Source organism: Xenopus laevis, chromosome 1L (genome assembly GCF_017654675.1).
Source record: "Xenopus laevis strain J_2021 chromosome 1L, Xenopus_laevis_v10.1, whole genome shotgun sequence".
NCBI lineage: Eukaryota > Metazoa > Chordata > Amphibia > Anura > Pipidae > Xenopus > Xenopus laevis.
Window position 1 is genome coordinate 84,530,756 of NC_054371.1, and position 16,687 is coordinate 84,547,442.

A 16,687-nucleotide genomic window follows, 5' to 3' on the forward strand; every position below is an offset into this window, starting at 1 on the left:
AGAGGTCCCATGATGCTTGTCTCTTTCTCTGCCTGACTCATTTAGCTAAAACTTAAATTAAATTAAAGATGGCTGTATGTTCCACAGCCGCCTCATGCTTTTCAATGCAGAGAACAGGGCATGAGTGAGGGAGGAAGTGAGCAGGTGGGCAAGTGGGCACGTGTGCAGTGTGTGGGGCTTCTCAAAAACTTGGGCCTAGGGCCGCAGATGCCTAGCGGGTAATAATTTCCCATGTGACATTTTCCCAAAGTGGCATAGTGGGAGGTATACCATTAGCTATAGTTCTCGGAAGCTAAAATAATTGTTACATTTTCTTTTTCAGTACCATACAGTTTAAACAAAAATACTGTTAGGGGCCCATTTACTTAACTCGAGTGAAGGAATAGAGGAAAAAAACTTCGAATTTCGAATGGTTTTTTTGGCTACTTCGACCATCGAATGGGCTACTTAGGCCTTCGACTTCGAATCGAACGATTCGAACTAAAAATCGTTCGACTATTCGACCATTCGATAGTTGAAGTACTGCCTCTTTAAGAAAAAACTTCGACCCCCTAGTTCGCCACCTAAAAGCTACTGAAGTCAATGTTAAGCCTATGGGGAAGGTACCCATAGGCTTTGCTAGCAACAAAAATCGTTCGATCGATGGATTAAAATCCTTCGAATGAATAGCGCTAAATCCTTCGATATTCAAAGTCGAAGGATTTAACTTCGACAGTCGAATATTGAGTGTTAATTAACCCTCGATATTCGACCTTAAGTAAATTTGCCCCTTAGTGTCTAGTTGTGGTCTCTGATGAACAAAAAACATTAATTTCTCTCTCATATCCTATCCCTGGTGTCATTTATTAACGTTTCTTACTCATTATCAAATAGGGTAAACTGTCTTCGGTATTTCTATATAAACAGTATTATAATCCAATGCATGAAAAGAGATGACACAAAAAAAGCACAAAAAGAGTTGCACATTAACAATATTTGTTGTAAGCCTGTAACTGAAATAGTCCCTGTAGAAATATAGCTTCTTCCTATTATTCAATGGACTATGCCAAAGTTGGTTCAATTTTTTCACTGTGCAAAAATCTACTAATTATATAATATATTAAGTATACAAAAATGCTAAGAATACATTCTTTTTTTTAACTGGTATTCTTTTTATTGAGTTTCAAAATAAAATAGGGGGGGATACAGAAGAAAAAAAGGGGGGGAGGGATGAATTTACAGCAGTGGTTGTGTTCAACCATATACTAATAACATATGCAATAGACATCACATGAAATCTTATTTATTTTAAGCAAACATCATGAGAACATTTACAGCTAAGAATACATTATTAAAAAAACACATGGAAAATACTGAAAAAAATCTGTTTTCTTCTTTAGGGTAAAGAATAATTGCCAATAATAGGAGATTTTGGAAAACATTTGCAGGACAGTATCAATACTGAAATCAAGCCATTCTTATATACTCTAGTCAAAATATAATGGGACTGAAAATTTTCCTTCTGACGGGACATGACTGTCGGATGTGAACATGGCATGCTGCTTCATCATCTGGTGAGATGGTGTCTAACTGATGGTTTTCTCCCATTGAAATACATTTTGCAAACAACCAAATCTGAAAACCCTTCAAACCTGTCGAGGTCATGAATAAATCAGTGGGAGATGTCCCTATCCCAATATGAAGATATCATGGTTTGCGCTGGGTTTAGCCCAATAATCCAAAATAAATCAGGGTTTTCAGCCAATAACCCCAAAAAATCAAGTGATTCAGGAGAAAAGTCAGAAAAAATCATACAATTTGGTTTTCCCCCAATTGTATCGAGTTTTTTCTGGATCTGATTATTTTAATGATAAATAAGCCAATTGTGGATGGGAGTTTGGTCGAACTTTTTTATTAAAAAAATTTGATAAAATCTGATTTTAGAAAATAACCCGCTGAATATTGGATGTAGATGCATGAACAGACTACACCATCCGATTTTGATCCGATTTTACATTCTAGCTATAAGGGGATGAAATTTAGTAGGATCCTACAAATCTCATGCTGGTGTGTGGTATTGCATGGTGTTGCATGGTGTTGGATAGCAAAATCATATAAAATCTGACCCACAAAATCTGATCAAAATCTCCTGTGTAGTTTTACCCTAACTTTCTCTCCTGTCTACTGCTTTGAAGGCTAATACAAAGCTCCAATGGTTGCATTCCATTTACAGCAGAAATCTGACATGATAGCATAACAGGTATGGGATCCATTATCCTGAAACCCATTATCCAGCAAGCACTGAATTACGGGAAAGCCATCTCACATAGACTCCATTTTAAGCAAATTATTGAAATTTTTAAAAATTATTTCTTCTTCTCTGTATTAATAAAACAGTACCTTGTACCTGATCACAACAAATATGTAATGTATCCTTAGGTTTATGTAACGTTTAAATGATTTTTTTGTAGACTTAAGGCATGGAATCCGATTTATAGAAAGACCCCTTATCTGGAATATCCTGGGTCCTGAGCACCCTTAATAAAAGGTCCCACACAGATTGAGATACAGAAGTGGGTTTTATTATAATACCAGATCCAAGTGGGTGCATGTGTGCAAAATATGGTGGTTTGTACTTGGCACCCTGCACTTTTAAAGGTTCCTCTGGTCTCCAGATTTCAATATTGCACCAGATTCTTATGGACAATAATATTTTTAAAGACATCTTGGGAACAAAATTATAGAAATTAACAAAAAAATAGTAGGTCCCATTGAGTCTAAACATGGCCATACAGGGGTTGAAATAAGCTGCAGACAGACGAGTTGCAAGCTTATTGTTCCATGTATAGGGAACTCTAACAGACCTAAATGACCAATACCTGACTAAAATCAGGCAACTGTCGATCAGACAGCCTTGAAAAACCTGTTGGGGCGAGGACTTCAGGAGAACTCTCCCTTCTCCGAGCTTGATAAAAGGCCTGAAGGCCTGAAACGCCGCGGACCAGGCTGTTTGCCATGTAATGTACCAATAAAGGCATTTTAATCTATTGGTGCTGTATGGAAACTTCTTTTTGGATCAATGGTGGAGGATGGACCACTAATGGTACGTGCACCTAGTACTGCTTTCATATTGGGGAATCCAGCTGACTCAAGCAAACAAGTATTGAACTCTCCCTGCTCACAAACCATTCAACATCAACGGCTCGACAGTAGAGACAGTAAAGAACACCAAATCCCTGGGAGTCCACATCTCTGATGACCTTACCACCTCCATCACCAAAAAGGCTCAGCAGCGTCTTCACTTCCTAAGACGACTGAAACGGGCCAGCCTTCCGCCTCCCTCTACAGTAGCACCATAGAGAGCATCCTGACGAGCTGCATCTCCATCTGGTACAGTAGTGCCAGCTCTGCTGACCAGAAAAGTCTACAGTGGACTGTCAGAGCAGCTGGCAACATCATTGGAGCGGCTCTTCCATCACTGCAGGACATCTTCCACAAGCGCTGTGTAAGAAAGGGCTCCTGCATTGCACTGGACTCCACACCCCCATCACACGGACTGTTCACGCTGCTCCCATCCGGCAGACGATTTCGCAGTATTAAAGCCTGTACAACAGGCTGCGCGAAAGCTTTTTTCCGCAAGCTATCAGACTCCTCAACTCACTGCCTGCCCTCCCACTACATTCCAGACACACCTGAACTGTAAACTTAACTTTGTGAACTGTTAATTTATTTGCACAATTTTAAAGGTTTACACATGTATATATCCAATTTCTGCCTATATATTGCACATTTCATGTTTACATATTTATTGTGTATTTTTAAGGGCCTTTTTGTGATATGTACTAGCTGGAGCCACGTCGTCTCACTGTATATTCGTATACTGCTGAGATGACAATAAAGTTTACTTTGACTTTGACTTTTTGACATGACCGCATCGGCTAATTGAAAAGATCCTAAACCTGAAGGTCTGTATCCCTGTCATAGTAATACGATCATTTGGCCCCAGGACCAAACAATTGCATCAACCTAAAGTAGGGACCCATAGGGTTAATTCCCCTACGGTCTGAACCACATGGTGGAAATCCCCTGCCTGTGCAGATACAGGGTCTCCTAGAGTCTTGGGATGGGCTGGAGCCTTGTCCCTGTGCAGCATGTCTGGCAGATACTGGAGGGTGTCACAAGGTGTCGCTGTTGCACCACCTTTGGATATATAGGAGAGCCACAGCCATTACTGCTTTTACTTTCACTAAGAGTGGGTAGACAGAGACTACTGCAAAGATGTAGGGGCAGGAGCCCCTGGACAGCTCGGGTGCGGCAGTCCCAAGCCTGGGATCTAGATCAGGAATGTCTGGAGCTCCTAGATGCAAAACCTTGCCTTTGTGTGCTCGTGCTATGGACAGTGCTGAGAGCTATAGTTCAGCTTTGGAGGATAAAGCAAGTTGTGTGCTCATCTAGGAGAGCTTGGAGCCTTTGAGGATGTCATCACGTGGATGCCTGTTCCAGCTTTGTGTGAGCACGCCAGCTCTGTGTGAGCCCCCAGGTGAGTCTGCCTGTGGTACGGTAGAGGAAAGGATCCAGCGGGTCTCCTGTTGTGATACAGGCTTTGTGTGTGCTTGCCATGTGGGAGCAAATACCTTGTCCAGCGGGAAAGGTATTTGTGCAGGTAGTGCCACCTAGGAACAATTGTGCTCTTTGGGGAAAAGGGACTCACGCTCTTTGTCTGCCAAAGGAGTAGTGCGGGACTTTGCCTGGCAGGGAGGTGCCAGCATAGGACTGCAACAGGTTCCCCAGGATAGTGGGTCATGCTATGTGAATGCATATGGTTACTCTAAATTCTTAAGCTTTTATAAAGTTATGTTTTTTATACAGCAGTGTGTGTATATTACTGTTTTCCTAATGGAGCCACCCGCAGGTATATTCCCAGATCCCATTAGGTGGAGGCACTGCCATGAGAGGAAATTCCCAGTACCCTTTCACCTTGCAAAGGGGACTCAGAACCTGCAAATGGTATTTGGTAAGATGGTACAACCTTGGCATCATGGGGTCACCAAAAGGTGTTTCACCGATATCACCCATATTGGTAAAAGATCCACTTGTTTAGCAACCTTAATGTATGGCTACCTTGAGGCTGATCCTGGGGCACTATATAAAGGAAGGAGGAACCATTGAAATTGGGGTCCTCCAAGATAATATCCAGTATCCTGGTAGGCTAGTATGATGCTGAATGCCATCTGTTGTCATCATATAACCTTTGAATTCTGACCTGGCATCTGATTCTGAAATGCTGCTTTGACTTTAACATGAGGCTATGACATATGAACCTTCACTCCAGCCTTCATTTTGGGTCATGGTATGTAGCTGTTTACCAGCACACCTTACATTTCAGCTCTATTTTTGTTCCTGTTCATCTTGTGGTTATTTGTTGAGATTTATCCAGTGCTTCTGCCTCCCATCTACAACAACTGACCTGTTTAAACTTCAGATGTTTTGAATCTTTGAGTAGCTATATTAGGAATGAAATTTATATACAAATAGATGTTTGGGCTAAGAGTAATAGGATGTTCACATGGTAACTGTACTCTAGCTCACTGATTATTCATACATTATTCAGCTATACAGTACAGGTATGGAATCAATTATCCAGAAACCTGCTATCTACAAAGCTCTGAATTATGGGAAAGTAAATAATACATTTTTTAAATGATTCCCTTTTTCTCTGTAATAATAAAACGGTAACCTGTACTTGCCGGATTTAAAGATTCTGTGCTCCTAGCCCCCCCCCCCAACTACTCACAGCTGATCCCCCCTGCTCTCAAATCCAACCCCAGACCCAACCTCCACCTGCTCGCACCTATCCCTGCTGCTCGTACTTTTCTCACTACCCCTGCCGACTTTGCTGCTTCTGGTCAAGTGCGATCCAATCTGACCACAAATCCTGGGATGGCTGCATGAATCCATATTGGTGGCAAAATTGGGGTTATTTAATTTTTAAATGATTTTTAGTACTATATCACTAATCAGCAAATTTCAGATGCCAAGAATTGGGGATAATAAATGATATACCTGTATAATAATCAGTCTAGGGATGGGTTTCAATAGTAATAAATGCATGAGTCTAACAAATGTGTACGGCTATAAACTGTTGAAAATAACGTATTACTTTAAAGGACAAGGAAATACAAATTTTCTGGAAGGAGCTAGCAGTTTTTTTTTTCTTCAGAAAAAAATGCACGAGCAGAGGATATTTCTATAGCATTGCCATTCCGTCATCTTACATATCTTTCCCAGGGATCCGTTGCGGCGCTTCGGCTTGTTCATGCACAGTATTTTAGCACATTGTACATAGGCCGATGTAATAAAAGAAACTAAGAGGCAGATTTATTATGTGGTGTAAAAACTGCAACAAAATTCAGCACACACAACCAGGGTTTACCATGTAAAAGAAACTGAACATTAGGGTATACTAATTAAAACTGTTCAGTGCCCAGATTGGTGCTAAGATATTATTCCTACCTGCACAAGTGAGTTTAATGGTGATTCTTGCTTTTGGACTTTTGGACCCATGTCTGTTTGACTGCTCTCTATGGATTTTCCTTGGTACTTTACTTGGCGTTTCTGAATATTGTTGCTAACCTTTGTCATGTATCTGAATCCTGCTTTTTCTGACCTCTGCCTGGTCTTTACATCTGCTGTCTGTCCTGACCTAAGCCTGTTACTACAACCATTGTTCTTATCTCCAGAGATAATGGTGAACATGTTCATTATAATCTCAAGACCTTCAGGCTCTCATACCTTGCCTTCACTAGCTACCTCTCGTTTCCACCAAAGAGCATATTAATTTGGAGCTGTAAAATTGGTCCTTCCAAGTGTCCTGGTTCCAGTCCTTGCAAGCTTGACACTCATTAATTCTTGCTTTGACTACGGCAACTTACTCATAGCAAGCAGTCCTGTAGTCCAAGTCTTTCACAACATCAATTGGTTCTAAATACTGCTGCTAGACTCTATCTCTTCTCTACACATCAGCCACTTCCCTTTAAAGCAGTGTCAGACTGGCCCACCGGGATACCAGGAAAACTCCCGGTGGGCCCAGGTGTCAGTGGGCCCTCATGCTGCTAAAGTTTTGACCATTCTCTCTTTGAGAATAAAGAGGCTAACTAGATGGAATAATTGATTATAGTATGTAAAAAAAGACTAGGAGAATAGAGGTTGATTGAGGAGATGAAGAATATTAGTACTGAGAGTGGACCCCTGGTCTAAGGTCTTTGGGTGGGCCCCTGGTGTCCCAGTTTAACACTGTATATATACAGTTCAAAAGACCAGCACTCCAAGATTAGTAAACCATCAGTGTTTATTTTTCAAAAGTGTAATCTAACATTTAGGCCCACATTAGGGCCTTTATCAAAGTACAAAAAAAAGTACACCCCAGATGTTACCCTTCGGTCTGCAGATGAACTGCTCCTCTTGTCCTTACTCATTACTTCAACTCACTCCCGCATCCAGCATGTCCTGCACTCATCCTCTGGAATACACTCCCCTATCCCATTAGACACTCTCAGTGCCTACAGACCTTCAAACTGTTACATAAAACCCACATTTTCATCCAAGCTTATAACTTAAGTCCTCAGCAACATGACAACCCTCCAAACCCTCTTACTCTTTGTTCATACACAAAATACTAGAAATGAAACGTATTACTTGTGCTTATTTCTCACTCTGCATTTAAGATTACTATCCTAAAACACAAGAACAATCACACTCTTTACCATAACCTTATGTCTCACTTTCTCTCCCTCTTAAGGTGGCCATACACAAGGAGATCCGCTCGTTTGGCAATCTCACCAAATGTGCGGATATCTCCCCAATATGCCCACATTAAGGTGGGTAAAATCAGGCTGATCTGATTGTGGCCATCCACTTAGGTACATTAATGGCATGTCTATGCAGTAAAAAAAAATTGAAATATATTGATCAATATTGATTTTGGACCTTTTGAAACAAAAGAAACACGTTTCTTGGTGAACTAAGATGGAAGCTTTTCCCTGTAGAATGCTATGGGGAATGCCACTTATGTAAATAATAATAATAAAAATGTGGGTCAGAGCCTGGAGAAGAGGGAACACTGCGGTGAATTAGAGAGCTTGAGGTTTGATGCGCACAATTAAAGAAGGAATAGGGAACACAGAGCAGCAAAGGAGAAAAGGGCAAAGACAGAGAATGAAAAATAGGGAAAAGTGGAGACTAGAAAAAAGTTGACAGGGAAGAAATAAAACAAGGAGAAAAAAGTTGAGAACATTAAAAAAAGAAAGCAAAAGAACAGGTAAATGCAAGAGGGGGTAATGGAAAGATCATCCACATTACATGAACTACAAGGCCCATTATTGGGGGATTGGGATGATCTCATTAGTAATAGAATTCAACTTGTATCTGATGATTCAGCACTAACAATGGTCTATGTTTGGGTGCCTTCAAAGGTGCCTGATCAAAATTTTCTAGCCGGCCCGATTGACGAGCCGACCGATATCCAGATCTTCTGCTGATATCAGTCTGCTAGTGTCCCACCATACATGCACCGAATATTTATGGAAATTCAGTTTACACGATATTATCGTGCATCTATGGCCACCTTTAGTTATAATTATGCTTGTCCTCCTGTGTGTACTTTTCTACTCTGTCAAATTGTACAGCACTGTATATTTATATACTGCTTTATAAATAAAGTTATACATTCATACATACTTTAACTGAGTGGCTGAAGTAGATTAAATCATTGAAGGGATGGTATGTTCCAAGTGTAATGCTCTGTACCATTTTTGAGACCAGTTTAAAGCCAGTTTGAAGGAATATACTCACTGCAGTGCTTGTGAAACTGAGTGACTGCTGATGGCACTGATTCACTTTTTGTGGAACACACTGTAGGGTGGGGTAGGATGGAGGGAGACACATATATATACCCCCACCCCCTTCCACTACCCTGCATCATTCAAAAACTCATGTTTGGGACGGTTGACAGGGCCCTATACTGTAAGGAAAATGTATGCATTGGACTTACTGCTGCTGCTTTACATACTTTAACTGAGTGGCTGAAGTAGATTAAATCATTGAAGGGATGGTATGTGCCAAGTGTAACGCTCTGTACCATTTTTGAGACCAGTTTAAAGCCAGTTTGAAGGAATATACTCACTGCAGTGCTTGTGAAACTGAGTGACTGCTGATGGCACTGATTCACTTTTTGTGGAACACACTGTAGGGTGGGGTAGGATGGAGGGATACACATATATATACCCCCACCCCCTTCCACTACCCTGCATCATTCAAACACTCATGTTTGGGACGGTTGACAGGTTGTGGAAAATTAAACCTGTATATTTATATATTTGATATATTTTTATGTGTTCTAGAGACCATATCTACACTTCCAGATGGGCCATACCTTTAAAGGCTTAAAATGGCAGAAATATTTTAATCTAGGTTATTGGCTTTTGAAGTCTTACCGTGCTTGCTAAATCTATATATAGGTTGTTCTCCATCCAGGGACCATAATATGCCAAATTTATTTTAGAAGTTCAAGACTACAAGGTGTGCTACCTTTTAAAGGAGAACTCAACCCCTCCCACTAATAAACCCCCTACCCAGAACCCTACATAGTCCCCCCTCCCCCCCCGCATAGGTAATAACACCTAATCCTTTACCTGCCTATAGATGCAGAGTAAGCGCAGCTGAGCTCATGGGCACCATCTTCCAGCTCTGCGGATTTCTTTGGGAAGGGAGCACTGTATTGGTGCATGCACAGTTGGAGCAGTCAAAAGTGAAAGAAACCCCACCAAATAGTTAATGCTATATCAATACCAAGTAAACTCAAACCATAAATTGCAAGACCGAAATAATTAAGGATAATAATAATTCATAAAAAGGTGCTGTCTAATAACTTAGGTAAAGTGCTGGTGCAAATAAATAAAGTGAAATCAATCAGTCCGAGGACTGATGATAAAAATAATTGATTATTCCTGAATCCAAAGGGTATATTAACTCACCAATAGATTCCAATAACACCCCTTAATAAATACATTCATTCATTAATTAATATATAAAGTGCAATTAATCAAATAGATTGGCAAATTGATATTGCAATTAAGTTCCAACAGTAAAGTGCAGTGCAATAAACAGGATAAAAAATGAGACTTGGTAATTGGTTAATTAGTTAAAAAGGAATTATTAAAAAATGGCCAAAAATTCAATATGGGTTAAAAAGTCATCCGGTCATACTCCAAGAATAAAGTTAATAGAAATTTGAGAAAAAATAGAGGGTGGAGTTGTCCCAAAAACTGACTGCCTATTTTGTTTCTAAAGCCTGGGACACCACAAAGTAAAGGCAGGACAGGGTAACTGGAGCTGTGGCCTTGTAATTTAGCTTACCCTAATCAGTTAAAAGAGGCTAGATAACCCTAAAAAGCCACAAACCCACGCAACGATGACGACGCCCACAAGTGCACTCCCAGATCAGTGACGTTTGTGGGTTTACCTAGACGGACCCAAATCTGACTTTGAAGAACTAATATTATCATTAATTATTTCGGTCTTGCAATTTATGGTTTGAGTTTACTTGGTATTTATATAGCATTAACTATTTGGTGGGATTTCTTTTTCTTAAAAAATATTGATAAAGATTGTGCTTTGCTAAGCTAATAACATGATTTCTTGTTAGATCCACACCATTCTGTGTTAGGATAATTAGGGCCTAGAAAACAAAACTCATGGTAAAACACCACTGCGATCAATACACATCCAAATTTGCGCATCTTGTCTATTTGTCTAAAAGACGCCTGCATTTTTTGAGGCTTTTTCCACTAAAGAATATAATGTAAGCAACAGAAGATTGAGGAAGATCTATGCACTCCAGTTCATTTCACCTGGTCTGAGGTGGATGAAGGCAAGCCTAGTGAAAGAGGTAACGTTCAGTAAAATCCGCATTTAGCGGAGTAACGCCATTCTCCAGAGCGAATTGTCACCTGGCGATAGAGTGCGAATGAGTGCTAACGCCTTTTTCTTTCGCTTGCAAATTGGCGCCTGTGTCCATTAGTAAATCGCCAATGTCCATGCGGGTGGTAATGCTGGTGAATTGTCGCCATCATTTGCCACTTCACCCTTTAGTAAATCTGCCCCATTGAAGTCAGTGATTGGCAAAATTAAATATTTTCAAACTCTGACGTGGCCCTGGATTAATCAAAAGTGACACATTATAGTTCATTTTATTTATAGTGAAATTGAATACCTTTTTAATTTTAGAAATATTGCCTTTAACGCAGTGGTTGAAGTAGGTTAAATAAATGTTATGCTACACTAATTTTGTTAATGAAGACTGACCTCTATCTGACCAATATATCACTAAAGTAAATAAGAGATTTAGGGAAATGACACACAACTGGAGACAATTACATATTTTTTTTCAGAACTGACAACATTTTTATGGGCTTATTTATCAGAATCTAATTTGTGAGGTTTTAGAGCTTTTTTCTATTTCGAATAAACTAACAGTTTAAAAAAAAACTTGAAAGTTTGCTTATTTATTAAAAAAACCCAAATATAAAAACCTTGATTGAATACAAAACTTGTATTTGTTGAGTTTGAGTTGAGTTCACAAGCTCCAAAAAAACCCTCAAAATCTCAAATGTAAAAAATAGCTTGAATTTTCCATTCCATTGACTTCTACATGAACTTGCAAGCTTTTAGATGCTAACGATTTACAGTTGAGTTTTTTGTGCTTACCAAATACAGAGCATTTGGATTTTGAAAAAATAATTCGAATTTGTGAGTTATGGTGCTAAAAAATTTTAATCATGGCAAAATTTCGAACTCAACCTTTTATCAATCACCCCCTTAGCGTCTGCTGGGATGAAGGACTGAAGGAAAAAAGGACTGACATACAGTATTGCTGGTAGAACTAACATCTTAGTAGTGCTTGTGGAAGCTGATGGCGATGATTCAGTGCTTCTGGGACTGATAAATTACTGGAAGAAATGACAGGCTACTTATCAATCTGACATACTGTTTGAGACAATAACAGCAAAATCATCTGCATTAGTGGGGCTTAAGGTCACTGGGCCTTTAAAAAGAAGTCCTGTTTCATCAGAGCTGTATTCAGAAATGACGGTTGGGGGAGGCACCAAGGCTTCATTCAGATGCTCAAGTTAGTGAGCTCAGCTGGTATAAATTTTAATATTAATATGCCATTTTACTGGGTCATTTAGGAAAAACTTGTGTCCCTTGTTTGATTCCTTATATAAGCAGCCTCTCCAATCTAAAGCCTTTCATCTCTTCATCTCAGCACTGGTCCATGGAGGCAATACAATACAACCAACTGGTCTGCACAGAATGTTTAATGGAAATACAATATATTTTTTAATTTAATTGTATCCCTTAAATAAAGGCAGCTATCTTTATCTTAAAAACAACTGTTTTCTGAGTAAATACCTCTAGTTCCAGATTCATCTTTTTACTGAAAAGAAATTACTTTCTGCCTCACTATTTCTTATTTCTTTAATATCTCTAATTGTGCCACTCAGGCCAATATATGCTATGCAAGTAATGGAAATGATAATGGTGTTTTTAATATCTATATCAGTTTAATTATAGAATATAAAAGCCGTTAATGAATATATGCATTGTTTATTCTTTAAATCCCAAACTAATGGGAAGTAGAATAACAAAAACAACTGAATTTACTTAAATGCATTATGACATCCAAACCTCATATAACCAAAATTATAAAACCTCTGATGAATATTTAGAATATTTATACAGTTGCTGCTATAAGTCAATGTAAAACTGACAGAGAAAAGTGTTAGGTGTATGAATTTGTTGTATATCTACATATGCATGCTTTCCCACTGCACATGGACTTTTTGTTGTGACTTTTCGGCGCGCAGACTGCCGGGGGGCCCTGAGGGGGTGCAGGCCCTGGCCCGCTTGCACCCCCTGCTTCCCTGGTAGTTACGCCACTGACTTTTCAGTAACTGAAAGAAGAAATATGCAACCAATACTTACCCTCCTGATTCCAGTAAAGATATTGATTATTATATTTATTTAATAAAGATAATGGTTGGCTAAGCCTGCAAAATGAACTTGTTTCTTGTTAGACCCACACATTTTTTTTATGTTAGGATAACTGGGGCCTAGAAAACAAATCTGTTGTTTAAAAGGCATTGGGCCTATAGTTGTGTTGTTATCATGAAGTAAATTAAGTTATAATAAAGAATTTGAGAAAATGTAGTGCTCATATTGTTATTAAAATATTATAATAGCGGGCAGTGAATTTATTATGCAAGCTCAACAAAAAGTGACACTGTCATTGCGCACCCATATCATTCCAGGAGCAGGAGGCTGACATTACGTGCTGCCTGTATTATGTATATACAATGCTGAGAATCTTAGCCTGAGATTTTAGAACTCCTGTTTTTGAATTTGTCCTATTATTCCTGACTTTCCTTGATAACTGTCTGCCATGACATTTTAAATGGACTTTGACAAAGACCTTTTTAACCTCTTTTTGGACTTTTGCCAGCCTTACCTGTCTATAACTACCTTGCTCTCCATATTTTTTTACTAGTGCCTGTTTCCTGTACTTACCTTGTCTAACCTTCCAGTGCCTTATTTAGGGTTTACAATTTTCCTTATAAAAATTGACCAGCCTTCCTATATTTTTATCTTTTTTCCCTATTAATAACATTAGCATGAAACATCATTTTACAGGTCAGACTGGTAGAACACTAGCACATTATAGCCCAAACTAAATTAAATGTGAACATGGTTTCCAGTTTCTCTCCTTTCTGTGCCTCAGTTTCTGATTCCTCCTTAGTCCACACATCCAACCTTGAAACTAGTGGCCCTGAAAATATTGTATCTCATATAAGATATTTAATAAGATTATAAAACTCCAATTGACAATAGTGTGTCCTATTTCAAAGGTGGAATATCTTCTTATTTATGCCACAGAAAATTCTAGACTAGAGATAAATACAATTTGCAAAATTGTATCACATCTGAACTTGTTAATTGCTTTATAAATGTAGGATGAAACTCAAAGTAGCTTGCCATTTATTGGCTTGTTATATACAGTATACCCTTTATATAAGAACAGAAATAAAGATAAAAGTAGCCCCATCAATGGCCCTATTACTAATCTAGTTTTGCCAGTTCCTGCTTCTTTATGAGGGAAAAGGGAGAAAGGTAAAAGTGCAGTCCCAGTGTATACTGCCAGCTGCTGTTTGTGAACTTTTTTCCAACTCTTCAAATATAATTGCATAAACTACACAGACAACTACTTGTGTGATCTACCACACTCACACAAGTTATCTGTATGATCTGCTTACTTTCCTTGTAAATGTGTTGGCTTGTGTAAAGTAGTTTCTCTATTATATAGCTCTTTCTCAGTCAAAGTGATCTATCTTCAGGGAAAAGTTAGGAATTGATTTTATTGCTTGATCCGACTGTGGTTTTGTGTTTAGTGTTAATCTTATTCTTTCTTCCTTATTTTTTCAGGCCTTCTACTATTTATCTTTTATTAGCATTTCTAACTGGCCTGTGGAATTTAAACTGTTATCCAATAGCTGGGGCTTTATTTTTTTGGTGTTCTGCTAATGTGTCTGGTGTTGTAAAGTCTGCCTACCAACCTGCTATATTCTAGGTAATACTGTGTTAAAACAATAAATTGTTATGCATAAAGTAATTTTTCTTCATGTTACCAGGTCTGACTGATATAAGCTACAAGAACCCTATTACCCTGTGGCAGGTAACATATTTGCCTTCAAAGTCTTACTGGCAATCCTCAAATGATTTAATAGTCTTTGCCCAGAAGACACTGCGTAATCAGTGAAATAAAGGGCACTACTTCTTACTACTACTTCCTCTCTTTCTACCCAGTGCTTATCACATACCCAGTCATTAATTAAGCTGTAGGAAGGAAATTTTAGATGCTATTATACTGGATTTTCTTATAGACATTGAGGTAAATACTTTACACCATCCACTGTCAATTGTCCATTACCAAACTACAATTATACAATTTTTCAAAATTTACCCTAGATTAGACCTTTTGCACTCTTAGAATAAATTACCATATTTTTACAATATACAACAGTTTAGTCTAGGTTATGAACCTGCATACTATGCATTACCATATGCTATTGATCTGCTGATCTGCTGAAGTTTCTCCACTCAGAAAATATGATGTAAGTAACTGAAGATTGAGGAAGATCTATGCACTCCATTGTACTTGCCCCGTCTTAGCTGGCGAAAGACAAGTCTGGCGAAAGAGTAAACGTTCAGTAAAATCTGTATTTTAGTGAATTTGCCGAGTAACATCCATTTGCCATAGCGAAAAGTCGCCTGGCAATAGAGTCTCTTTCGCTAGCAATGTGATGCCTGTGCCCGTTAGTAAATTGGCGAAATCCCTGGGTGTGGTAACACTGGCAACGATTCATCACTTCGCCCTTTAGTAAATCTGCCCCATAGACAAGCTGTTTGTTGAAGGTCTACTGGTAGATCCCGATCTACCTTTTGGGCACCCCTGTGTTAGACAAAAGAAGGGAATTCAACATTAAAGTTATACTGTCCCTTAAATGATGCATATGTAGATGTATAGCATTTGCTTTGAGAATTACCTTTTTAATAACAAGGATGAGATACTATATATTTTAACCGGGCCAACTTTATTTTTTGAATGATCATGCAAGCATTCAATTTCCAGGTTCTCATGATCTCTGTCCTCATAGTTAAACATAAATCACTGCATAGAAAATCCAAAATTGCACAATGTCCCTTAGGATTTAATCACATTTCAGTTTGCTGATAAAATAAGGAAATCTCAAATGCAAAATATTCCTTCAAAAGGTTGGGCTGCAGTAATTCATGTTGTTGTCTGTAAATCTATTATAAACATATTATTAATTTCACTATATCTCTGCCAGCTGGACATTTAAGAGGCAATATGGGTTTGATGAAGATGCAAAATGTATAGCTAGTTCTGACTATAAAACAGTATTTACCCACTTGAAACCCTGAAAACATTGATTTCCCAAATATATATACATCATATATCTTCATGATTTTGACACAACAAACAGAAAGATCCCTTATGCATAAAACCCCAGGTCCTAAGCATTCCAGATAACAGAAAAGAAAATTGTTTTTAAAAATAAAAATTACATGTTTAAAATGGATTCTATGGGAGATGGACTTCACTAAAGTTGTAGCTTTCTGGATAATATGTTTCCAGATAAGGGTTCCCATACCTGTACAATTCTCCAAAGTATTATTACATTGGTCAGAAATTATAATTAAAACATTAACAATGTAATAAATTCTCTTTATTTCATATAACTGTTCTATTCATTTGCAGCAATTCCAGCTTTGCAGATCTTTGGCATTCTGGCCGTCAATATTTTAAAGTATTAGGTAAAAATGTCAACCCAGAGCTTCTGTAGTCCTTTCCAGAGGTGTGATTGACTTGTAGGGCATATTTCTCTGATATTACAGGGTTGACTTCTTTATAGAGGTCCATCTAGATATTATACTTCTGCAATCCCAATTCACACTGTCATTCACTTTTTACAAAATGCCTCAGGCAAGGTGCTGGAAGCATCCTTGGTCTGGTCAGTTTGAATTCCAATATGAGGTGATAATAATCTACCTCAATTGCAAACTGTTCCAGAGA